At 44.8% G+C, this 26993-nt stretch overlaps 1 long non-coding RNA gene across 2 annotated transcripts; it reads left to right on the top strand.

The window, feature by feature from the left end:
• Positions 1-14814: 14814 nt before the first annotated feature.
• Positions 14815-26232, top strand: LOC132387484 (uncharacterized). Of its 2 annotated transcripts, none has more exons than XR_009509898.1 (3): positions 14815-16588; positions 19404-19554; positions 25721-26232. It is a non-coding gene; the product is annotated as an uncharacterized LOC132387484 (long non-coding RNA). The 2 variants fall into 2 exon arrangements; XR_009509899.1 differs by having other exon boundaries at positions 14816-16588; positions 19408-19554.
• Positions 26233-26993: the final 761 nt, after the last annotated feature.

Raw genomic sequence — 26993 nt, 5'->3', positions numbered from 1 at the left:
CTGTTCCACTTTAAGGGTATGTCACATATGGAATTTATTCCAGTTAGCCAAGGATTTCTTTCTACGCCACTGTGTGGTGTTGGAAAATCATGTACAAGGCAAGTTACAGCAGTAGTTTGCCATTGCCTTCTGCTGGGTCAGTTGTTTTGTTCACCAGCTCTAACCCAGCACAGATGCAACAGTGTAAGGGAGTCGGCTGGATTCGAACTCGGGACCTCTTGCCTCTAAGTCCAACGCTGAAGCCACTATGCCACCATTGGAATAGCCAGCAAAGTTCTGCTTTACAACTGCCATTTCCTTCCATTCCCTTTTCAACAATTTCCACTTCTTTCCTCAGTTCTTTATCCAAATCAAATTTACTGCTTGTTCTCATGAGATAATAACCCAGGCTCCTGCACCCTCCCCCATCCGTGGCCACATTTTGTTCCCCAATTTCTTATTCAGCACTGCACTCAACATTCACAAATATTTTTCCTTGTCTGATGAACTCTCACACAAATTGTGTCGGGCTGCTGCTGGCCCACTCGTATCAATCGACTGCAATTGACCAGTGGTCTCTAAGTAATTTATTGGGCACAAAGCCTCCTGCTCAATAAACAATGAGATAAATGTACCCGGCTGGCACCTCCTGCTTAATGGATGAATGTACCTGGCATGTCTGCCTCCTGGCCACTTAGTAAAATTTTGCCTACCTTATACAAATCTCCCAACAAATTCTTTCCTGATCCTGTCAAGGTATGTGATCAGCCTTGAGTGAGGCACCATACGTCCAAAGGAACTAACGGTGAGTGACAAATACCCATTGGGCTCCCTTTCGGTCTCTGCAGTCACCAGAGTGGTCCAGCTGCTTACTCAGCCCGTCTGCTTGGCACTACCTATATTGGGATGCTGTTCATGATGCCAAATGTTAAAGTTGAATCTGAATAAAACTCAGGAGACCAGCTTCTTATCGACGCCATGGTTTATTGTGCATTCAAATGCCTGCAGGAGTTTTGAGACCCAGTTGTCAAAGGGGAGCACTGCCACCTTCTGACAAGTCGAATGACTTGGGTTACAGCCATATATTTATAAATAGTACATCCCATACATTAATATTGCAAGATGTTATTTGAACTGGCACACACACTAAGTGTGTTGATGCAAAACTTAATTACTTAGATAACAGAGTTTGGTTTTAATTATAGATGAGTGGACTGTCCAGTCCTTATCAGTTATTCCCTTTGCAAGGCCCTGACTTAATTACAAACATGTTCATTCCTGTCCCTATCAGTGAGTCCTCCTCCAAGGATACTCACAACAAGGATACAATGTATAATCTTATCAGCTCTCAATGTGTCTCTCTGCAAGCCACAGAGAACGGGTAATGAGTCTGTCTTAGCTAAATGCTGAAGACGGAGTTCACCAGTTCAAAATTCCTATTCACTCCCAATTATTCTTTTAGCCAGAGGTTACACAGGTTCAAAATGAATTTTTTATATACCCTTAATTCGTCAGGAGGGTTCAGTGGAAATCTTTATGCCCAATATAGAAACTGGTGTTACCTGTGTGTATTGTGGCAATGCAAGAGGTGCTGGAGAATTTGTAAGTGGGAAGAAGTGGAGTAATATTTGCAAATCTGACTTTTTAAAGCATAATTTAGCAAGCAAACCACATATGGGCAATATGCAAAAGCTTTGATGAGAAAATCCTTCATTACCCATTACAGGCCTGCTACATAGGTTGTGTGAGAGCGCAGATGAACTCGATCAAACCCAGGGGAGATCAAAGTACTTCTCAACAGTGATTTGCTAGCTGTGAAAACAATTACCTCTCTGTATAAAATTTACTGTGCACATGTCACCGAGTTAAAAATAGTGCACAGTACAGGATTTGAGTGCACACTGGTCATTACAAATTAGAGGGGACATTGGTGGGAAGGTGGTGAGACCTCCAGTGTCCCTGATGTCCTCACCTACAAGATGTGCACCCTGTACGTTAAGGAGATGGAACCTGAAACGGATGAATTCCGGATCATCTGGGAGTTGGAGAGGGTGATAGATATGACATGAAGAGAGGTGAGTTACACCCAAGGAGCAGGACACAGGAAACTGGGAGAAAGTCAGGAAGGGGAATGAGGTTAAATAGCCATTGCGGAGAACTCTTGTGCCCATCAAACACAACAAAAGGTAGACCACTTTAGAAACTGGTGGTGAAGGGGATTACCTGACAGAGAAAAGTCAAAGGGGTGATAGGGGATTCATTAGTTAGGGGAACAGAACAAGAGGGGACTGATATCCAAGTGGTAAGGCATGCTAGTGCTAGTGAGGGTGAAGCGGGAGATGTGGTTAAAATAAGCTGTAAGGGGAATAGGAGCCAGAATGACCAAACAGATAATTGAGAGGGTGAATTGAATTGAATTGACTTTATTAGATACATACTTCATAAACATGAGGAGTAGAAATCTTTATGTTATGTCTCCATCTAAATGTGCAATGTGCAATTTATGGTAATTTATGATAGATAGTTTATACATAGGACAGTCAATATAACATCGAAATGCAATTGTATCAGCATGAATTAATCAGTCTGATGACCTGGTGGAAGATGATGTCCCGGAGCCTGTTGCTCCTTTTGCTGTGATACCGTTTCCTGGATGGTGGCAGCAAGAACAGTTTGTGGTTTTGGTGAATTTGGTCCCTGATTTCCTTTGGGCCCTTTTTATACACCTGTCTGTGTAAAGGTACTGAATAGTGGAAAGTTCACCACTACGGATGTGCTGGGCTGTCCGCAACACTCTCTGAGGTTTCCTGCAATTAAGGAAAGTACAGTTCCCATACCAGGCAGAGATGCAGCCAGTCAGGGTGCTCTCAATTGTTTCCCTGTAGAAAGTCCTCAGAATTTTGGTCCCCATCTCCAACTTTTTCAACTATCTGTGGTGACAGAGGTACTGCTGTGCTCTTTTCACAACACAGCCGGTATGTACAGACAATGTAAGGTGCTTTGTGATGTTTATACCGAGGAACCTAAAGCTGTTCACCTTCTTAACCCCAGATCCATTGATGTCAACAGGGGTTATCCTGTCTCCATTCTTCCTGTCGTCCACAATCAGCTCCTTTGTTTTTGTGACAATGATGGAGGGTTTGTTTCCTTGACACCAGTCAGATGTTCAGATCATAGATAGATTCAGCAGTTAGATGGTTGAGCCTGGTGCAATGAATGTGCTGAGCTGTGTATATCACAATGCAAGAAGCATCGTAGGAAAGCCAGATGAGCTCAGGTAGGGAATTATGATATTGTAACCAATATTGGGACTTGGTTGCAGCCAACAGTCTCAGGGATTTAGAGGAACAAATTTGTAGAGAGATTGCAGACCATGCCAATAAACAAAAAGGTTGATTCAGTAAGTGATTTTAACTTTCCACATATTGACTGGGACTCCTAAACTGTAAAGGACTAGATGAGGTAGAGTTTGTCATATGTGCCCTTAATCAATACGTAGAATTCCTGATGTAGAAGTGTGCAATAAGCTGTTAGGAAATGATCAGGGCTGGTGACAGAAATTAGTGATCATAATGCCATGAGATTCAAAGTAAATATGGAAAAAGAGAGGTCTGGACCACGGGATGAGATTCTAAAATGGAGAAAGGTCAATTTTGATGGTATCAGAAAGGATCAGACAAGTGTGGTTTGGGACAGGTTGTTTCCTGGCAAAGGAGTACCTGTAAGTGGGAGGTCTTCAGATGTGAATTTTTGAGGATGCAGAGTTTGTATGTGCCTGCCAAAATGAAAGTTGAAAGGTAACTGGTCCAGGGAACCTTGGTTTTGAAGAGAAATTGAAGCCTCGTATATATTATTCCACTAAATGCCTCAGACTGTTGGGTGCTACCGAGACCCATTAATGACTACAAGTCATAATTCCACGCACTGAGCTCATCTGAATTTTTTTGTTGTCTTTTGGTTTCTCAAAGCTTCCGAATATTTGTTCTTTTGTTTGCCCTCTCTTTGACATTTATGTTGGCTCTGGCTTCTCATTTTAGCCACAGTTCTGTCCTCCTGTCTTTCTGATGCTTCCACTTCTGTGGAATCACTCAGGTCCCAAATTGCTCCGGAAACTCCAGCCACTGCTGCTCAATTGTCACTCCTACCCTTTCCCTTCCAAACAAGTTTGGCCAGCTTCTCTGCCATATAAACATGGAGAAGTTCAGTAAAGAAACAGGCTATTTGTCCCATCTAGTCAATGCCAAAAAAGCATTTAAACTTGCAGTGCGATCTGGACCAGCTGGCAAAATGGTTTGAGAAATGGAAAAAGGAATTTAATGCAGACAAGTGTGAGTTGTTGCACTTTGGTCTGACCTACCGAGGGAGGTCTTTCACAGTGACTGGTCGGGCACGGAGGAGTGTTGTAGAAGAAAGGGACCTGTTGTAGAAGAAAGTCCTTAATTCACTGAAAGTGGTATCACAGTTAGATAGAGATGGAAGGGAAGATTTTAGCCCAATGGCCTTCATGAACAAAAGTACTGACAACAATAGATGAATGTTATGTTGACTTGTAGAAAACATTGGTGAGGCCTAATTTGGAGTACTGAGTACAGTTTTGGTCACCAACCTACAGGAAAGATGTAAGGACTTTGAAAGAGTTCAGAGAAAATTCACAAGGATGTTGCCAGGTCTGGAGTACTTGGGTTATAAGGAAAGATTGAACAGGTCAGGACTTTATTCCTTGGACTGTAGGAGATTGAGGGGAGATTTGATTGTGATAGAGGGGCATAGATAGTGTAAATGCAAGCTGGCTTTTACCACTGAGATGGGGTGGGAGTACAACCAGAGGCCATGGGTTAAGGGTGAAAGGTGAAATGTTAAGGGGAATATGAGGGGAAACTTCTTCACACAGACAGTCATCGGGGTGTGGAATGAGCAGCCAGCTCAAGTGGTGCATGCGAGCTCAATTTCAACATTTCAGAGGTTCATGTAGGTACCTGGATGGTAGGGGTATGGGAGTGGGCAGTTTAAATAGTTTAGCACAGACTAGATGGCCCAAAGGGCCTGTTTCTGTGTTGTAATTTTCTACAAGAATGTGAAATATTACAAAAATTCACTCTGTCTTTTTAACAGTTGTGCGGACCAACCACTCACCTCAACAGGAATTTTTAATATGGCATTAAAACTGTGGCACTTTACGTTAATAATACATAAAAGAAAATCCTAGATGCACATCAAGAAAGACTAATTGCATGAGACTGGTTTTGTTACTGTGGGGCCAGGCACCCATGCAGCTCAGCAGGAACAGGGAATAATACCAATGGAGAGAGTCTAACTCCACCAAGGTACAAATTGGAGATGACAGAAATGCCCCATTCTTATAGAAACAGGAAGAGCATCAAAGAATTGATGGTCATTCCAGATACCAGCACTCTGCCCAGTCAGGAGATGATTTCTCTGTCCAACTTGGGTAGAACCTCACTGAAACAGTGCGATACCAGGTCAAACCTTGGTAACTGAAGTAATCTCATCTGAAATGTTGTCCTACACCCATTGATGGATTTTGTAAATCTTTTTACAGGTTAAAAACAAGAAGGAATTTGTCTCCAGGAAGTTCAAACACGGCACACCAGTTTTGTTGTCTCTCTCTAGATATTTAAGGAGCAAGGGATTCAATCGACCATCCTTCCTGCTCAACTGTGGGGAGGGATTTATTCGGTCATTTGACCAACTGGCAACCCGTCATTTTACACAGGAGAAAGGCTGTTCACCCGTTCAGACAGTGGGAATGGATTCAGTCGGTTATCACAATTGAAGGTACATCAGTAATTTCACACTGGGCAAGGCTATTCACCTGTTCTGTGTGTGAGAAGGCGTTCAGTCGGTCTTCCCACCTGTGGACACACCAGTCAGTTCACACTGGGCAGAGGCTGGTCATCTGCTGAACATCTGGGAAAGGATTCACTCTGTCATCTGACCTAATGGCTCACCAGCGTGTTCACATTGGGGAGAAGCCATTCACCTGCCCAGTCTGTGGGAAGGGATTCACTCAGCCATCCACCCTACAGAGTCACCAGCGAGTTCACACTGGAGAGAGGCCTTTCACCTGCGCAGAATGTGGGAAGGGATTCACTAAGTCATCCACCTTACTGGTACATCAGCGAGTTCACACTGGGGAGAAGCCATTCAGCTGCTCAGTCTGTGGGAAGAGATTCACTCAGTCATCCCACCTACAGAGTCATCAGCGAGTTTACACCGGGGAGGGGCCGTTCACCTGCTCAGAATGTGGGAAGAGATTCACTTATTCATCCACCCTACAGAGTCATCAGCGAGTTCACACTGGGGAGAAGCCGTTCACCTGCTCAGAATGTGGGAAGAGATTCACTTATTCATCCACCCTACAGAGTCATCAGCGAGTTCACACTGGGGAAAAGCCGTTCACCTGCTCAGTCTGTGGGAAGGGATTCACTCAGTCAACCCACTTACAGAGACACCAGCGAGTTCACACTGGGGAGAAGCCGTTTACCTGCTCAGAATGTGGGAAAAGATTCACTGATTCATCCGCACTACAGAAGCATCAGCGATTTCACACTGGGGAGAAACCGTTCACCTGCTCAGAATGTGGGAAGAGATTCACTGATTCATCCACCCTACGGAAGCATCAGCGAGTTCACACTGGGGAGAAGCCGTTTACCTGCTTAGAATGTGGGAAGAGATTCACTCAGTTATTCAATCTACAGAGACATCATCGAGTTCACACTGGGGAGAAGCCTTTCACATGCTCAGTCTGTGGGAAGAGATTCACTGATCTATCCACCCTACTGAGGCATCAGCGAGTTCACACTGGAGAGAGGCCGTTCACCTGCTCAGAGTGTGGGAAGGGATTCACTCGGTCATCCCACCTACTGGCACACCAGCAAGTTCACATTGGGGAGAAGCCGTTCACCTGCTCAGTCTGTGGGAAGGGATTTACTCAGTCATCCAATCTACAGAGACATCATCGAGTTCATACTGGGGAGAAGCCGTTCATCTGCACAGTCTGTGGGAAGCGATTCACTGATCCATCCACCCTACTGAGTCATCAGCGAGTTCACACTGGGGAGAAGCCGTTCATCTGCTCAGAATGTGGGAAGAGATTCACTGATTCATCCACCCTACGGAATCATCAGCGAGTTCACACTGGGGAGAAGCCATTCACCTGCTCAGTCTGTGGGAAGGGATTCACTCAGTCATCCCACCTACAGAGACACCAGCGAGTTCACACTGGAGCGAAGCCGTTCACCTGCTCAGAATGTGGGAAGAGATTCACTGATTCATCCGCCCTACTTTGTCATCAGCGAGTTCACACTGGGGAGAAGCCGTTCACCTGCTCAGAATGTGGGAAGAGATTCACTGATACATCCACCCTACGGAAGCATCAGCGAATTCACACTGGGGAGAAGCCGTTTAACTGTTCAGAATGTGGGAAGAGATTCACTCAGTTATCCAATCTACAGAGACATCATCGAGTTCACACTGGGGAGAAGCCGTTCACGTGCTCAGTCTGTGGGAAGAGATTCACTGATCTATCCACCCTACTGAGTTATCAGCGAGTTCACACTGGAGAGAGGCCGTTCACCTGCTCAGAGTGTGGGAAGGGATTCACTCAGTCATCCCAACTACTGGAACACGTCAATTCATAGTGGGGAGTGGCCGTTGTTATGAATCCCTAGGTTTCGTTTGCTGTGGACTGTCATTTTAAGAGACAGAAATTAAGAAGTCTGACTTGCAGCTTGTTTACATCGCTCGCAGCTTGTTTCGTTTTAACCGAGGACACAGACACTCAGAGTCAGACGGAGACGGATGAAAAATGAAAGGATTGAAACCAGGGAAATAGTGGCCAAAGGTCACTGTTTAGAACATTCCTATGCCCACAAGGGTGGGTTAATTATCCATTCGCCATACATCGAATGTGTGGTTGTCACCTCATTTAACCCATAGGAGTGGATCTGATTTGGGATATCCTGTTTAGACCACTTATGTGTTAACCCTTGCCTGTGTGTGATGTGGTCATTCATTTGAAGATGATACCCCTCATGACAAGTCACATTCGGTGATAATTCGTATGTAGATTTGTAAAGATGATGGATAAAATCTACAGCAACTGTTCTCTCATTTTAACACTGTGGAACCTGCAGAACAGACAGACAGACAGACGTACTTTATTGATCCTGAGGAAAATTGGGTTTCGTTACAGCCGCACCATCCAAGGTAGTGTAGAAATATAGCAATATGAAACCATCAATAATTAAATAATAATAAGTTAATCTTTGCAAGTGGAAATAAGTCCAGGACCAGCATATTGGCTCAGGGTGTCTGACACTCCGAGGGAAGATTTGAAAAGTTTGATGGCCACAGGCAGGAATGCCTTCCTGTGATGCTCAGTGTTACATCTCGGTGGAATGAGTCTCTGGCTGAATGTATTCCTGTGCCTAACCAGTACTTTATGGAGCGGATGGGAGTCATTGTCTAAGATGGCATGCAACTTGGACAGCATTCTCTTTTCTGACATCACTGTCAGAGTGTCCAGTTCCACCCCCACAACATCACTGCCCTTATGAATGAGTTTGTTGATTCTGTTGGTGTCTGCTACCCTCAACCTTCTTTCCCAGCACACAACAGCAAACATGATAGCACTGGTCACCACAGCCTCGTAGAACATCCTCACCATCGTCCGGCAGATGTCAAAGGACCTCAGTCTCCTCAGGAAATAGAGATGGCTCTGACCCTTCTTGTTAACAGCCTGAGTGTTCTCTGAGCAGTCCAGTTTATTGTCAATTCGTATCCGCAGATATTTTTAATCCTCCACCATGTCCACACTGATGCCTTGGATGGAAACAGGGGTCACCGGTGCCTTAGCCCTCCTCAGGTCCACCACCAGCTCCTTAGTCTTTTTCACATTAAGCTGCAGATGATTCTGCTCGTACCATCTGACAAAGATTTCCACCATAGCTCTGCACGCAGCCTCATCTCCCTTGCTGTTCGACATAACTGCCTTCTCTTGACATTTACCCTAAATTACAAATATCTCTCCCATCACCTATTTTGTGGATAAACTGAACTTTCATACTTTACAATCTCAGGACTCCAAGCCTTGTTTCCCCTGAGCTCAATAGTTTGGGAGTTAAATTTACACACATATATACACATAACACTGTTAATTTTCGTTTAACTTGCTTAAGTTACTATATTATAAGTGGATACTAATAAGCATTGTGGTTTTCACATCAAAAACAGACTCCAGTAGTAGTCTGTTGCTGCTGGTTCGTTTCTGAAGCGTTACGGTTCTCCTGCATCTGGGTTATGATCAAATTTGAGGATTGATTAATTATCAATTTCATTGGGGAAAACTCTTTTGATTTATTTCTGTTTGGGAAATTTGCCGGCAATGGATGTTGATCGATGTCAGGAAGCGCCAACCTCTGAGGCATTAGAGGACGCCAGAAGGGTTGAGTTGTTGAGTATTGCTGAAAGGTTAAAACTTGTTAAGGTGAAATTGACAATGAGGAGGGCACAGATGCAGAGGGTGATAGCTGAACATTATGTATCTGAGGGTGTGTTTAAAGTGGAGGAGTTGGAGGTGTTTCCTGGAAGTGAACCTCGTGAGCTTGAGCTCCAGTACAAGTGAGAAAAATTAAAGATTGAGGCTGCGGAAAGGCAGAGGCAGTTTGAGGCTAGAGAGGCAGAAAAACAGACAGAAAATTGTCTCATAAAGTGTGATAAAGGGAAAGGCTTAGCATGCCTATACTGCTTTGCCAGTTGATGAAGCAGCTGATTTTTTTTATACTGCACCAATCATCGCCACTGGGCTATAAACGTGCAGGAGCAGTGTGTGGTTCAGTGCTTTGCTCAAAAACACTCACACTGCCTCGGCTGAGGCTCGAAAACATGACCTTCAGATCACTAGTTCAACACCCTAACCAGCTGGCCACGCACCACACATTATGACCTAGTGAAGCAGGCTGTGCTCAAAGCTTATGAGTTGGTCCCAGAAGCATAAAGGCAAAAGTTTAGAAATTTGAAGAAACCTGTGAACCAGACTTATATGAAATTTGCTTATGAGTAATTTGTGTGTATTGCCCGCTGGTGCACATATAAAAATGTAAATGATGATTTTAACAGCTTGAACGAGTTGGTTTTAACTGAAGAATTCAATAAGAGTGTCCCTGATGACATAAAGACTTATTTAGATGGAAATGATGCTGCCACTATGCAGGAGTCTGCTAGATTAGCAGATCAGTTTGCTTCAACTCATAAGCGTATGGTTACCCTGAATAAGAGTTTCGAAAAGAGTAGCAGGGATGACCAGGGTAAACCAGAAATTAATGCTGGGATTTGTCACACTTGTCAAGTTTTGGCTAAACCTCATCAGGTCACCCCAGTGGCCCCACTGTGGTCTATACCTGCATTCTGTGAACCCTTTTCTAAAGTTATAGAGAATTATGTTGGCCCATTGCCAAAGACTAAAGCTGGCCATCAGTATCTGCTAACTATTATGTGTACTGCGTCCGGATTCCCAGAGACAATACTGCTCAGAAATATTAAAGATAAAACTGTGTCGAAGGCTCTTACTGAGTTTTTTTTTACTTTATTTGATTTGCCTCAAGAAATCCAGTCTGATCAAGGAAGTAATTTTACATCTGGGTTATTCCAGCAGGTAGTTTATGAACTGGGAGCAAAACAAATTACATCGTCTACATACCATCCGGAATCACAAGTGGCTTTAGAAAGATTTCACTCTACCCACAAAACAATGATTAAGACATACTGTGTTGAAAATGGAAACGACTAGGATGAAGGAATACATTTGCTTTTGTTCGCAGTAAGAGAGTCGGTTCGGGAATCATTGGGCTTTACTCCATTTGAACTCGTATTTGGACGCAGAGTGAGGTGACCTTTGACCTTGTAAAAGGAGCGGTGGATTGATGGGGATGTACATGTTAACTTGTTAGACTATGTTTTAAATTTCAAAAATAAACTACACCAATTCTGTGGTCTAGCGAGACAAAACTTAAAGATTTCTCAAAACAAAATGAAGTGTTGGTTTGATAAGCAGGGTTGTGAAAGAAAATACCAGGTGTGAGATAAGGTGCTTGCCTTATGTTGACGAATCCACTTCAGGTGAAATTCAATAGACCGTATGAAATAGTCTCTCAATTTAATGATGTGAATTATGTTATTACAACACACAACCTACGTCAACTAACACACCTGGCACACATAAATATGATAAAGCCTTGTTTTGACAATCAGGCACCATCTGTGAGTGTTGTTGTCAAAACATATGAATCTGGTAACACTGAGCTTGAAACAATTGACTCGTCTGAGACTTTTCACAAGCCAAACGTGGTCCCAGTTAGGCTAATGAACTCCGTTGTTCCAGAAAATATTGATAACAAGTTGGCTCATCTGCAGCCAAAGCAACAACAGCTGAAGGAATTAATTCTGAAGTTTAAAGATTTCTTTTGCGATGTTCGCAAGCAAACCACGGTCTCATTACATGATGCAGATATTGGTCAAGCCAAACCGATTAAACAACACCCATATCGCATGAACGTAGAGAATGTAAATTGGCTGAGCAATTGTTGTAAGCGTGGAAACAGATTCAGTAGGTCTCAGGGGCACAGATTATGGGAAGGTAAATGAAGTAACAAAAACAGATGCCTATCCTATCGCTAGGATAGATGATTGCATCGATAAAGTTGGAATAGCTAATTTCTTACAAAGATTGATCTGTTGACAGGGTATTGGTGTGTTCCATTGACGGACAGACATAGAGAAATTTCTGCCTTTGCGACACCATCTAGGTTGTATGAATACAATGTTTTGCTTTTTGGAAAGAAAAATGCTCCAGGAACATCCCAGAGAATGATTAATTTTGAAATTCGAGGGTTAGAACACACAGATGCCTATATTGATGACTTAGTCACAGGGAGTGACACTTGGGAAGAGCATATCTCTGATTGGTAAGAAGGCTCTTAGAAGGTTTCTGGGAATGGATGGATATTATCGTAAGTTCTGTAAGAACTTTGCTGCTCTCGCTCTTCCTCTGACTAATCTCCTGAAGAAGGGTGAAAAGTTTGTTTGGACTGAACCTTGTCAGGGGCATTTGATCGATTGAAAGATATTATTTGAGTTTAGGCCAATCAATGTAGTATTCTCAGCAAATTTAATTAGCAGATTGGAGCTGTGGGTGGCAACACAAGTCATGGGTGCACAGAGAGTAAAGGAGAGGGCCAAAGTGACAACCCTGTGGGGTATGTGTGCTGAGGGTCAGAGAGACAGAGGAGATGAAGCCCACTCTTACCACCTGCTGGTGATCTGACAGGAAGTCCAGGATCCAGCTACACAAGGCAGGGTGAAGGCCGAGGTCTCTGAGCTCCTTGTCGATACTTCATGCCTTTGTATGGCTACTGCTCTGCCCATGACTGCAAGGAACTGCAGAGAACTTTGGAGAGCAGAGAACATCAGAGAAACAAGCCTCCACTCCATGGACTCTCCCTACACTTCCCCTCCCTCGGAAAAGCAGGCCATGTACACAAAGAACCTCATTACCTGTACATTCTTCCTGCAAACCCGCTCCCCAATCGGGGAAGAGATACAAAAGCCTTAAAGTGCGTAACACCAGGCTGAAGGATGGCTTCCTATCTGCAGTTATAAGCCAAATGAATGATAAAATGGACTCGGCCTCACAATGTAACTCGACGTGACCCTGCACCATATGTCTATCTGCACTGCACTTTCTCTGCAGCCATAATACTTTGTTACAGTTATTTTTTTTGTTGTCTATGAGCTCAATGTACTGTTGTAATGTATCGATCTGTGTGGATGGTACATCAGGCAAGATTTTCACTGTAGCTCAGTACGTGATGATAATAAACAAATACACCACTTTAATTGTGTGGAAATATTAGACAGACTGAGCTTCTGCTCCGGAACCACAGAAGGAAACTGACCAGTTGTCATTTCTGTGGAAAGCAAATATATGGAAAATGCTTCAATCTCACATTACGATCTACAGTAACTGGGATCAGGTGACCGGCGGTGGGTCTCCCATATCAATATCAGAATCAAGTTTAATAGCACCGGCATATGCCAAGAAATTCGTTGTCTCTGCGGTAGCAGTAGAACCTAATTAACAAAAGATCTTAACAATTGTGACAAAGTATATATATATATATATATATATATATATATATATATAGTACAAAAATATATAAAAAAAATGTAATAAGCTATTCTAATTGTGTAAATGTAATAATCTAATTTAATTGTGTGGAGCTATTTGATCCGGATCTCACTGCGTTCTCTGAAAGGGACAAAGGTGAAGCTGCATGTACACGTCGAGCAGTGACCCGCAAATGCTGCAGATCTGCAGAAAAACGTGAACAGGAAACGGGATCAGGTGACGGGTGGAGGGTCTCCCTCCTGAACTGGTGACTCTGCTCCTCGGCCCTAACATGCTGCCCGACCCATCCGCCGCATTCCCCACATTATTCCATATTTACACCAGATACATGTCTACTTTTCCACACCATATCTACCCCGATCCCTTTCCCTCCACCCCCAGGTCACAGAGTCACTGGCTCGATTCCCATCCCCTTTTTCAGAGACTGGGATCACTGGTTCAACCGGTAATGATGTTCTGCATTTCAATGTGTTCACCTCTCAGTCCTCGATTCTCTAAATGACATTTAGAGTTACCACATTTGATCTTTCTTCAGGTTATGACCCCACCTCTCCAGGGATCAGTCAAGTGGATCTTCATTGCACTCTCTATAACAAATACTCTCTAACCTCATTGTTTATGGAATTAATTTCCATCTTCTGCAGCTCCGTGTTGCCCCAACCATTGAGCTCCCACCCCTGTCACTATTTTCACCTTCCACCTCCCCCCTCACCTGAATCCACCTCTCACTCCCCAGCTCATGCCCCATCCCTACCCCTCACCTCTTTTCTCTATTTCCCCTCCACTCTCAGTCCAGAGGGAGGGTCTCGGCCCGAAATGTTTACGGTCCATCTCCCTCCACAGATGCTGTCCGACCCACTGAGTTCCTCCGGCAGTTTGCTGTTTGGTCTGTATAACCCGTGTTAATATGGGGAGCGGGATTTTACACCATATTGCAGGGTTAGAGTTAATGGACTTTTCGGTGAGACGACAATATTAATCAGGGGTTTCATCACTGAATCCAGTGTTGTGGGATGTAAAGTCCCCTGTTATGTGTACGGCTGTGCCGTGTTGTTGGTGGAGTGGGCAGCGTGGTGTTTGTCTCGATTCGGGTCACAACACCAGAATTGCCAGCGGGATCCACACACAGTGTATTAGTCAACAGAAAACCTCTCGTCCCTGCAGTCTTTGTCTCCTGGTAAACTCAACACCCTGACAGTGTGGACCATAGATACCCCTTCCTCTCAGAGTCAGGGGATCATTCAGACAGCTGATCGCTGAGAGGAATTATATTTATTGGTCATTAAAGTTCGCCCAGATTCGTTTGGACGGATTTGATGTGGAGTTCGGGGTGTCACAGTGACAGGGCCGGACGGCCGAACTCTTTCCGTTGTCCAAACATCCTTCCAGGTGAGGCGACAATTCACCTGTGAATCTTCCGGGGTCGCCGGTTGTGTCCGCTGCTCCCGATGCGGCCGCCTCGACACTGGTGACACCGGCTCCTCTGCAGTTGTGTCGGGTAGGAACGTTTTTAACGGGTGTCGATATTTTTCTTCCCTTTTGTGCGGGGGGGAGGGGTGGGTTTTGGGGGTTGATGATTGGGATGCCGTCCTTTTGATGCGGGGGGGTGGGGAGGGAGTTTCATTTTTTTTTCTCTGAACGACTAACGTTTTCTTTGTTTCGTGGTTCTCGGAAAAGGAAAAAAACTCAGTGTTATTTATGAATTCCTGCTTTGATAATAAATTAATCTTTCAACCATCCACTCCGAGCGGGACTTCCCGGTGTCCAAACATTTCAATTCCGATTTCCATTCCCGTTCCGACGTGTCATCCCATCCCTTGCCAAGATGAGGCCACCCTCAGGGTGCGGGATCAGCAACTTGTATTCCGTCTGGGTGCCCCCACCCACCCTGATGGCATGGATATCGATTTCCCCTTCCGGTGAACAAATTTACCTCATACCCCTCCGTCCCACTCCCTCTCATCCCCTCTGTCTTTGTACGTCCTCTCACCTGCTTATCACTTCACTCTGGGTCCACTGCTCCATCCCTTTCTCAATATATTGAAGTGTACCTGTGAGTGTCGATACTCAAAATATCCTCACACGTCTGGTGTTACATGGTTCGACCTTCATACATCCAGTTTAGTGTTTAAATATATAAAAAGTTAAAGAAGCTAGAATCTTTACATAAATTATTATCGCAACGATACGTATATAAAATATTGTATTTTGGAAGTGACAAATGTTAACGGGTGGAGAGCAACCATTTAGGAGGTTTGGAAATGCATTTCATCTAGTTCATTTCCTCACTAAATTACTCTTTTTTCCTATCAACACAAAGAGAAAAAGAGCTTCTTTTCAATCAACTACAGTTGGTGGAGCGAGGCCAAGGAGTTGATCAGCTACTAATCATATGAAATGACGTAAAACTAGCTTGTAACCTAGAATTTTTTTTTTCCATTTGGCTTCCAAAACAAAATTAAATTTATCCAGGTGTAGAAGGGGATTTTGGATGATTAGCTTGTGTATCTGATCAAAATCAGGCCGAAGATGAGCGAGAGTGAATATTTCTTTCATTATTTTCGACTCTTAAACATGGGTTTCGATGTTCATTCCTTGCTTAATATAGCTCCTTCCTGGAATCCAATGGTATCCATGGGAAAGAGCGGATGAATGCTTGCATTTGTGTCCAGCTATTTCCCAGCTTCCTAGGACAACGGGTTGAGCGAGAAGGAATGTCACAAATACCTAAATAAAAAACAGTCACAGCTCCAGGATTTCACCAAAAACGATCAAATATCCTAATGTTATTAGTGGTATTTTTCCCCACTAGCCAACACCCCCTCATCCCAACCCCCGCTTCCGTAAAATTCCCTCTATTTAATATCCAGGCTTGCTAAAGTCCGCGCTTGTTTATTTTGACTGTTTCTCAGAGGTGTCGGAGCGGCTCTCCGGCTCCGCTCTGGTAGCACTGCAGCCCTGAATGTATGAGACAGTACATTGTTAAATGCAAAACCCTGAACAATTTCGATGATCAGAAGGATCTTAGACTCCAGGTTCATCGCTCCCTGAAAGAGACTGCACAGATTGATCGGGTGGTTAAGAAGGCAAATGGCAAGGTTGTCTTTATTAGTTGAAGCACTGAGTTCAAAACTCATGAAGTTATGTTGCAGATTTGTAAAACTTGTCAGCCCACATCTGGAGTGTTTCATACAGTTCTGGTCGCCCCCATTGTCGGAAGGATGTCGAAGCCTTGGAGAGGGCGCAGAAGAGGTTTACCAGGACCCTGCCTGGATTAGAGGGCATGAGCTATAACGAGAGTTTGGACAAACTTGTGTTGTTTTCTCCAGAGCGGCGCAGGCTGGGGTGAGACTGGATGGACGTTTATCAGATTACGAGAGGAATGGATAGAGTGGACAGAGGGTATGTTTTTTCCTGGGGGTTTAAAATATCTGACACATTTAAGGTGAGAGGAGATGTGAGGGGCGTCTGTTTATTTCCACAGAGTGCTGGGAAGCTGGAGACTCTGTCTGGGGTGTTAGAACCCACCGGTCACGTGATCCCATTTGTCCCTCCCATTTAACCATAGATGTAACGATCTCTTTGCGTATGTTCACAATCTCTAGATGGGTGGTCACGCATCCTCCATATTGTGTTGGGGAAATCTGATGTTGGCCACTGAGTCCCGTTAACTTCTCCCGAACTCGCCTCGCTTCCTGAGGCTCCTCACATTTGTCCTGGAGCTTTCTGGCTGTTGTGTCTCCTCCCGGATTGGGGTGGGTAAGAAAGGAGAACGTCCCAGGTTGTGGGGATCTTTGATTTCACTGCCTGCTTTACCGAGAGACTGGGAAGTCTCGGGGGGAGAATGGTTTCTGTGATGTGCTAATCTGGATCCAAAGGTCTTACCAGTTCCTCATAGTCACGGGCAGAGTAATTACCATGCAAAGCGTGAAGTGTCTGGATGGGAAACATTCTATGGTTGTGTTGATAAAAATCTGGTGCGGGTCAAAATACATCTGGCAAAGCTCTTGTTATTTTTGCTAATTCTGTCATTTTAGAATCTTTTGTACAATAGTATGTACTATTCATTCAGTACCTACGTGTTGCTGGAGGACCATCAGTGATCGTCCTTGATCCCATCTCCCACCTGGTTCCATCTGTTCATCTTGTTCAAACTCTGTCCAGTCTCCTCACACCCCCCAACCCCGCTTCAGTGAAATACATTAACCATCTGGGTCATCCTCAGTCCGCCTTGTATCCCACCTCCTCAATGTTATATATCAGCAATCTTTCTTCCAATCTCTGTCTTCATTGTGAAGTGTTCTTTTGTACCTTTGGCCTCGCTGCGTCATTTCCAGAATCGGTTATTGTTAGCTGGAATGCCGGAGGGTCATCAGGACCCAGTTCTGTTGTGCATTGGTGTGGAGGTGCTAGTTTATGAACAGTGACGGGCTGACACACTGCAGCATTTTACTGGCAGAAAATAGTACTGGGAGAGTTGGTGCCTGGGCTCTAATCCTGTGATGGGCTTTCCAGGCAAATGGAACTATTGGTGTTTTGGCTTTGACTTTGGTTTGAGCTTCTGCAGATGGGGCTGGATGCTCGTCCTGCAATGAAGCAGAAATTTTGAGCAGCTGGACATTGGTTGTGGGGAAATCCCAGATTGCACGACCCAGTGTGAGATGTGGGGACGATGTGTGAGACTCTCAGGGTCGGTAAGTGGCAGATTCAGCTGTGTGACTCTGTGAGGTTGGGTCCTGGGAGATCACGGTTTTTGATCCAGGCAAAGTGGACCCAGGGATTGATCTGTGTGTGCTTGTGAGATGTTGATCGAGTATTTCTGGTCTGGGATCAGATGTTTGTTTCTGGAGTTCCTTTGGAAGCAATGACTGCCAGTCTGAGGAGAGGATGAGTTCCCATTCCATCCTCACAGGGAGAGGCTGTGAGTAAATGGGCTGTTCCATGTTTACAACAGTAGAAATAGACCCGTGAATTTGGTGTTCAAACTGTGTTTGGAAATTCCCCCCCCCCCTCACTGTCACACAGTGGAAATCAGGCAGGCAGCTGTGCTGGAGATCTCCACTAAAAACTGTAAATGTTTGAAGTCATTCTGATGAAATGATATTAATTGAATTGTATTGTAAGCTGTTCCTTACTTGCTGAGTGTTACTGGTAATTTTTATTTCTTGGTTTATATTTCATGAAATGGACCTGTCTTCACCTGGAAATGAAAATGGCTGTGATAGTTTGTAGGCCTCTGTTAGACTCTGCAAGTCTCCCCTCTCCACGCCACCGATGTTGTCCAAGGGAAGGCCATTAGGACCCATACAGCTTGGGACCGGTGTCGTCGCTCAAGGACACACGGGCAGCCTCAGCCCAGGCTCGAACTAGCAACCTTCAGATCACTAGACCAACGCCTTAACCACTTGGCCACGCGCCAACACATGTGATAGTAGAACAGTAAAGAAAGCACAACTTTTCCCTGTCAATTATCCTGGAACCGATTTGTCTGTTATTCCTGGAAATGTGTTCAGTACAGTTGTTGCTAATGAGGTTCACATGAATAATCTCAGGAGTGATCGGCTTTCTGTGGGAGGAGCATTTGATGGTTCTGGACCTGTGCTCGATGGAGTTCAGAGGGACGGTGGGGGTGGTGGAGGGGTGTATGGTTAAGTAAACCTACCGAATGCTGAAACGCCTGGATACAGTGGACATGGAGAGGATGTTTCCATTAGACATGGAGAGTGTGTGATCTGACAGCACAGTCTCAGAATAAAGATGCTTCCCTTTAAAACTCAGATGAGAAAAATTTTTTGGCCAAAAGTTGTCTGATCTGTGGAATTTGTTACCGCAGAGGTTGGCTGAGGCTGCCATTTGGGTATATTTATGACAGAGATTAATATATTCAGGATTGCTAATTAGCTTCAGGGTTACAGGAGGAACAGGAATATGGTGTTGAAATAAAAATCAGCCATGGTTGAATGGTGTGGCAGACCAGATAGATCGAATCATCTAATTCTGTTCCTGTGTCGTATGTCTTACCATCACTGAATGATGGCTCCTTCTTATCCCATATCGCTTTGTGACATTTGAAGGACAATAAAAGATTGTTCACTGAGATCATTATATTTGCTTTCAACGTTTAAATTTCAGTGAGTTTTGTTCCTAGTAACATTAAGCAGAAATGTTTGGTTCTCCTTTTCATTGTGAACGTGCTTCATTATCTTTCACGTTAAAGTTAGACTTGCAGTGAGAGATTTATTGGAAGAAAAACCACGACTGAAGATGAGGGAACAGCAACAAGTGAACCAGCCCGAGGATTGAGAGCATCAACTAGAGAGAACCCATCTGACTCGGAGATTCCACTGATTCAGTCAGGAGAAAGTTTGGTGAGTCTCATTTACAAACACTGGTCCTTTAGACATTATGTACCTGCACAAAGGAAGGTAGGAAATAGTTGGGAGTGAGACAAAATGTGCCCAGAAGAACCAGTTATGCCTCTGTCAGACCCAGTTGTGAAGCAGCCCTTCCCCCAATGTTCCCTTTAAACTTTTCGCCCTTCACTCTTAACCTATGTCCTCTGTTTTTTTTTTTCTCCCAGTGGATAGAGCCTGCTTGCATTCACTCCATCTGTGCCCATCATAATTTTATATACCTCTATCAAGTCTACACTCATCTTCTACACTCCTAGGAATGAAGTCCTAAATTATTCAACCTTTCTCTGTATCGCAGTTTCTCAAGTCCCGGCAACATCCTCATAAACTTTCTCTGCACACTTTCAGCCTTATTAATATCCTTCCTGTAATTCGGTGACCAGGGCTGCATACAATACTCTAAATTCTAAATTCGGCCTCACCAATGCCTTATACAACCTCACCATAACATTCCAATTCTTATACTCAGCACTTTGATTCATAAAGGCCAATGTATCAAAAGCTCTCTTTACTACCCTATCTACACGTGACGCCACGTTTAGGGAGTTTTGTATCAGTATTCCTAGATCCCTCTGTTCTACTGCACTCCTCAGTGCCCCACCATCTACCTTATATGTTCTACATTATTTTTTCCTTCCGAAGTGCAACACCTCACACTTGTCTGTATTAAACTCCATCTGCCATTTTTCAGCACATTTTTGTAGCTGGTCCAGATCCCTTTGCAAGGTTTGAAAACCTTCCTCACTGTCCACTACACCTCCAATCTTTGTATCATCAGCAAATTTGCTGATCCAATTTACCAAATTATCATCCAGATCATTGATATAGTTGTCAAGTAACAATGGACCCAGCACTGATCCCTGTGGCACACCACTAGTCAAAGGCCTCCACTCAGAGAAACAATCCTCCACTACCACTCTCTGGCTTCTCCCATTGAGCCAATGTCTAATCCAATTTACTACCTCACCATGTATACCTAGCGACTGAATCTTCCTAACTAACCTCCCATGCAGACCTTGTCAAAGGCCTTACTGAAGTCCATGTAGACAACATCTACTGCCTTCCCTTCATCCACTTTCCTTGTAACCTCCTCGAAACACTCTAATAGATTTGTTAAACATGACCTACCACACACAAAGCCGTGTTGACTCTCCCTAATAAGACCCTGTCTATCTAAATAATTGTCAATCCTATCTCATAATACTCCTCCAATGATTTACCCACTACTGACATCAAACTTACCTGCCAATAATTTCGAGAATTACTTCTAGAACCTTTTTTAAACAACGGAACAATATGAGCTATCCTCCAATCCTCCGGCACCTCTCCCGTAGGTAACAACATTTTAAATATATCTGCCAGGGCCCCTGCAATTTCAACAATAGTCTCCTTCAAGGTCCGAGAGAATACCCTGTCAGGTCCTGAGGATTTATCTACTCACCTCAAGATAGCAAGCACCTCCTCCTCTTCTACCTGTATAGGTTCCATGACCTCAATTCCATGTCCCAGGGACAAATAAGTCCTTGTTTGCCTTCTTTCCATTGACTCCATGCCAGTTTACTTAGTAAATACAGTCGGAAAAAAAAACATTTAAGATCTCCCCCATTTCTTTTGGTTCCATACACAGCCGACCACTCTGATCTTCAAGAGGACCAATTTTATCCCTTACTATCCTTTTGCTCTTAACATACCTGGAGAAGCTCTTTGGATTATCCTTCACCCTGACAGCCAAAGCAAACTCATGTCGTCTTTTAGCCCTCCTGATTTCTCTCTTGAATAATTTCTTACACTTTTTATACTCCTCTAGTACCTTATTTGCTCCCTGTTTCTTATACATGTCATACATCTCTCTCTTCTTTATCAGAGTTCCAATATCCCTCAAGAACCAAGTTTCCTTATTCTTATTCACTTTGCCTTTAATCCTGAGACTTTGTTCCCAGGGTGTCCTCATGGGCTGTCCAGAAATGATTTCAGCTGGTGACAACCCTGTTTTCCCCTGTGGGGTAGCCCTCATATGGAATCGGGCTAATGGTCGGACCTTCAACCAAGTGAGTCCAGTCTCCACTGTTAGTCTGGCTAGTTTACTCTTCAGAGTGCCATTGGCTCTTTCGACTCTGCCAGCGGCCCGTGGGTGGTGTACACAGTGGAATTGTTGCTTGATAGCTAGTTTGTTACACACCCCTTCATTTACTTTCACCACAAAGTGTGGGCCATTGTCAGAGCTCAGCATCTTTGGCAGGCTGTACCTGGGAATTATTTCCCGTAATAATACCTTCACAACAGTCATAACTGTATTAATGGTAGTTGGAATAGCTTCAATCCATCTACTAAACACATCTATAATAACGAAGCAGTATCTATAGCATTGTACTTTAGGCAATTCAATAAAATCAACTTGTAGACACCAGAAAGATCCACCTGTCAAAGGAGTCGTACACGGTGTGCAGGGTACAGGTTACCAACCATTCCCTCCTTTCCCAGGGGTGTCAAATCATGTATATGATCGACCAATATTGGTAAAAATTGTGTAGGAACACAAACTTGTCCCACTAGGTGATCAGAAACCTTAGGCCGGGAACTTTCTGGCACCCCATCTGGGACCACAGTTTTCACTCCTCCTCAGAGGCAGCCCCCTCAGAAGAACAAAACTCGAGGTAGCTGTAGAATGGTGAGTAAGTTGTTTGCAAAGGTGGCATTACTAATGGGGTGGCCAGAGGAAGTCAGGAATCCCCATGTTCCCAGAGAGCCCCGTAGTCATGTACCATTCCAAACGCATAACGGGAGTCTGTGTAAACGTTCCCACTTTAGTCTGTTGCTGGTATACAGGCACGAGTCAGAGCAAACAGCTCAGCCTTCTGCGCGGAGACAGCTGCTTCAAAAGAGGCCTGTTCAGTTACTTCACTGTCCGTCACTGTCGCATAGCCAGAACATCGTTTCCCTGCTGGATCCACAAAAGACATTCCATCCTCATAAAACGTTGCCTCAGGCTACAGGGGGTATTGCAGAATGGATGGGAGAGTCTGTCCTTCTTTCACAGTGATCCAGATGGGCTAGAGGGGGTATTGCAGAATGGATGGGAGAGTCTGTCCTTCTCTCACTGTGATCCGGACGGGCTAGAGGGGGTATTGCAGAATGGATGGGAGAGTCTGTCCTTCTTTCACTGTGATCCGGACGGGCTAGAGGGGGTATTGCAGAATGGATGGGAGAGTCTGTCCTTTCACAGTGATCCAGATGGGCTAGAGGGGGTATTGCAGAATGGATGGGAGAGTCTGTCCTTCTCTCACTGTGATCCGGACGGGCTAGAGGAGGTATTGCAGAATGGATGGGAGAGTCTGTCCTTCTTTCACTGTGATCCAGATGGGCTATTGTGGGTATTGCAGAATGGATGGGAGAGTCTGTCCTTCTTTCACAGTGATCCGGACGGGCTAGAGGGGGTATTGCAGAATGGATGGTAGAGTCTGTCCTTCTTTCACAGTGATCCGGACGGGCTAGAGGGGGTATTGCAGAATGGATGGGAGAGTCTGTCTTTCTTTCACTGTGATCCAGACGGGCTAGAGGTGGTATTGCAGAATGGCTGGGAGAGTCTGTCCTTCTTTCCCAGTGATCCGGATGGGCTAGAGGGGGTATTGCAGAATGGATGGGAGAGTCTGTCCTTCTTTCACTGTGATCCAGACAGGAGGTCTGACTTCATGGACTGAAATTGCCCAGAGATGGGGTACAACGTCTTGGGTTCAGTCACTATTAAAAGAATGTCTTACCAGATGTCCCGTCTTCACCACAGACTCCTTCCAGTACCGGAGTTGGCCCGCGGCCAAGTCTTGCCAGTCTCCCTCGGTGCTGGAGGCTTGTTTCGTCAGGGTGTAGGCAAGGAGCCCTCGGCTCTTTGGCTTGAACCCAGGGCAAACCCTAACGGTGGTATTGGGAACCACCAGTCCTGTCTGTCGCCAAAAGAAATCTGGAACTTCGGCCAGAAATGCAGTGCCGTCTCTTCCTTTATCCTCTCCAATCACCATGACTGGGAACTTCTGTCCCTCGAGGGGTTTCCTCAGGTGAGCACGACGTAGGGTCATAACACAGAGTCACATGAGAGCTGGCCACCGGCAGAAGTGGTTTAAAGGTACTGGAGTCCAGATAAAGTGCCCACCACTGGGTGGTCAGAGGAAGCTATCAGTTGTTTGCAGTTCCGGCATAATATCCTTGTCCGTGTATAGAATCTCGACTTCCAACGGACAGAGCAAGTCTCTCCCTACGAGATTTCACCCCCCGTCTGGTGATGACTGTAAATGAAACCTCACACTGGTTCCCCTGGAATTCCACCTGCAGTGGCTGGGTACGTGAATAGGTACGTTCTGTGCCTTCGAACCCAGACAGAGTGATTGTAGCGTCTGATAGCTGGAATCCCTTTTGATAGTATTTCCTGATCGAGAGTGGTTTTGGTTGCCCCATATCAATCATAAACGGAATTGAAATTCCAGCAACTGTCAATATTACACTGGGCTCTTCCTGAGGGATGATACTCACAGTAGGAAACATCTTTGCTTGTCAATTTCTAAACGGGTTGTTGTCCCCACCTGTCCCTAGGTAGATTTTTGATCCCATTTCTGATCCCAAAATATAGCCTGCTCGCATCCTTCTTCCCGCTGAACATGTTCACTTTAAATATTAGTTCCTTTCGGGGTTGATCAGGAATCGAAAATCAAGTTCCAATAATATGTCAAAGCTCGTCGCATTCGATTTCGGTCATTGTCAGACCAATCCATATTATCTGTTTTAATCATGTTGGCTTAGTTGGTAAGTTTTGGAGCAGTAGGACATTAAACTGGGGACACAGATTCCCATTATTAAAAGGCTTGGTCTCCTGTGAAAGTGCCATAGCAGGCCACAAATCACTCCCAATAGTCTGGTCCTGATTCCCCAGGTTTAGTCTTGCATTCAGGTACTTTAGTCATGTTTACAGGTTGCTGGAGAGCCCTTTCCATGGGGTTAGCCTGTCTCCATTCCTCCTGTAGTTCAGAATCAGCTCCTTTGTTTTTGTGACAACGAGGGAGAGTTTGGTTTCTTGACACCAGTCAGATGTTGTTCAGACCACACATATCGATCACTCAGCTCCTGAATTGCTCCCAGAAACTCCAGCCATTGCTGCTCTGTTGTCACTCCTATCTTTCCCTTTCAAACAAGTTTGGCCTGCTTCTCTGTCACAGAAACATGGGGGATTTCAGTACGGAAACAGGCTATTTGGCCCAGCTAGTCAATGCTAAAAAAACATTTAAGGTATCTATTGCAACTACCTGACTGGGACCATCGCCTTCCATACCCCTACCATCCAGGCTCCCATCCAAACTTCTTTCAAATTGTGAAACTGAGCTCACATGCACCCCTTGTGCTGACATCTCATGCCACGCTCTCACGACCGATTCAGTGAAGAGCTTTTCCATGTGCTCCCATTAAATGTTCACCTTCCCCACTTACCCATGCCCTCTAGTTGTCATCCCACACCACCTCAGTGGAAAAAGCTGCTTGCATTTACCCTATCTATACCCTCATAATTCTGTATACTTCCAACAAATCTTCAAAGCAATGTTTAATCACCTTGTTTATGTTTAGTGCATTTTTTAGGTGTATAAGAATATGAGGGGCATTGATCGTGTAGATAGCCAGAGGTTTTATTCCCAGGACTGAAATGGCTAACACGAGGGGGCATAGATTTAAGGTGCTTGGAAATAAATACTGAGGGGATGCCAGGGGTAAGTTTTTTACACAGGTAGTGGTGGGTTCGTGCAATACACTGCCGGCTATTTGTGTGAGAGTGTTTCAGTTACTGTGGGGCCAGGAACCCATCAGCTCAGTGGGAACAGGGAATAATAACAATGGAGAGAGAGTCAAACTGAGGCAGGTCACAGATTGGAGGTGGCAGAAATGCCCCATTCTTTTAAAGACAGGTATAGCATCAGAGTGTTTGATGGTCATTCCAGCACTGTGCCCAGTTAGAAGATGATTTCTCTCTCCAACTTGGGTTGAACTTCACTGTAACTGTGTGATTCCAGATCACATCTTGCCAACTCATGTAATTTCATCTGAAATGTTCTACACCCTTTGATGGATTTTGTAAATCTTTTTACAGGTTAGAAAATGACAAGGAATTTGTCTACAGGAATCTCAAACAGAACATACCAGTTTTGCTGTCTCTATCCAGATATTTAAGAAGTGGAGCAAGGGATTCAATCGATCATCCTTCCTGCTCAGACTGTGGGGAGGGATTCACTCGGTCATCCTTCCTGCTCAGACTGTCGGGAGGGATTCACTCAATCATCTGACCAACTGGCATGCCCGTCATTTTGCACAGGGTAGATGCCATTCATCTGCTCAGACAGTGGGAATGGATTCATGCGGACATTTCAACTGAAGGTGCATCAGCAAGTTCACACTAGGACAAGGCCATTCACCTATTCTGTGTGTGAGAAGGGATTTAGTCAGTGTACCCACCTGTGGACACACCAGTCAGTTCACACTGGGCAGAAGTTGCTCATCTGTTGAATTTGTGGGGAAAGATTCACTCGATCATCTGACATAATGGCTCAAAAGCAAGTGGACACCGGGGAGCAGCCGTTCACCTGCTCAGCCTGTGGGAAGGGATCCACGTTGTCAGCTCATCTGCAGGCACACCAGTCATTACACACTGGGGAGAGGCCATTCACCTGCTCGGACTGTGGGAAAAGATTCACTTCATCATCTCAACTTAAGATACATCAGCGAGTTCACACTGGAGAGAGGCCGTTCACTTGCTCAGTCTGTGGGAAGAGATTCACTCAGTCATCCCACCTACAGAGTCATCAGCGAGTTCACACTGGGGAGAAGCCATTCACCTGCTTGGACTGTGGGAAGAGATTTACTCAGTCATCCAACCTACAAGCACATCAGCAAGTTCACACTGGGGAGAGGCCTTTCACCTGCTTGGACTGTGCGAAAGGATTCACTCAGTCATCAGCACTGAAGGTACACCAGCGAGTTCACAGTGGGGAGCGGCCGTTCACCTGCTCAAACTGCGGGAAGGGATTCAGTTGCTCATTTAAACTGAAGGTACACTAGCGAGTTCACACTGGGGAGTGGCCGTTCACCTGCTTGGACTGTGGGAAGGGATTCACTTGCTCATCTAAACTGAAGGTACATCAGCGTGTTCACACTGGAGAGAGGCCATTCACGTGCTCAGACTGTGGGAAAGCATTCACTCAGTCATCCGACGTCATGTCTCACCTGCGAGTTCACACTAGGGAGAGGCCGTTTACCTGCTCAGACTGTGGGGAATTATTCACTTGGTCATCTGAGTTAAAGGGACATCAGCAAGTTCACACTAGGGAGAGGCCGTTCACCTGCTCAGTCTGTGGGAAGGGATTCAC

The sequence above is a fragment of the Hypanus sabinus genome, unplaced genomic scaffold, assembly GCF_030144855.1.
Source record: "Hypanus sabinus isolate sHypSab1 unplaced genomic scaffold, sHypSab1.hap1 scaffold_1914, whole genome shotgun sequence".
NCBI lineage: Eukaryota > Metazoa > Chordata > Chondrichthyes > Myliobatiformes > Dasyatidae > Hypanus > Hypanus sabinus.
The sequence above is the reverse complement of the archived record's forward strand: the minus strand, read 5'-3'. Positions and strand labels throughout refer to the sequence as shown.